The sequence below is a fragment of the Aureococcus anophagefferens genome (assembly GCF_000186865.1).
Source record: "Aureococcus anophagefferens unplaced genomic scaffold AURANscaffold_2, whole genome shotgun sequence".
Classification (NCBI taxonomy): domain Eukaryota; class Pelagophyceae; order Pelagomonadales; family Pelagomonadaceae; genus Aureococcus; species Aureococcus anophagefferens.
In genome coordinates this window covers 1,314,062-1,314,308 of record NW_008705562.1, presented here as the reverse complement: position 1 = coordinate 1,314,308, position 247 = coordinate 1,314,062, and positions in this window count along the sequence as shown.

The window sequence follows — 247 nt, the reverse complement described above, 5'->3', positions numbered from 1 at the left end:
CCTCGCGCCCCCCCCCGGCCCGACTTGCGCCGGAGCCCCGACGGCAGGAGCACGCGCCAGCCCCAGATCGCGGCGTCCTGCCGCAGCCTCCAGAGCGTGAAGGGCAGCGGGTCCGTGTGCTGCTCCGCGCGGCCCGCCTCGACGACGGACGTGTAGGCCTCGACGATGATGGCCAGCAGGCTGTTCAGGAGGAGGAAGAAGGACAGCACCATGAAGGACCAGTAGAAGGCCGCGTTGATGAACGTGA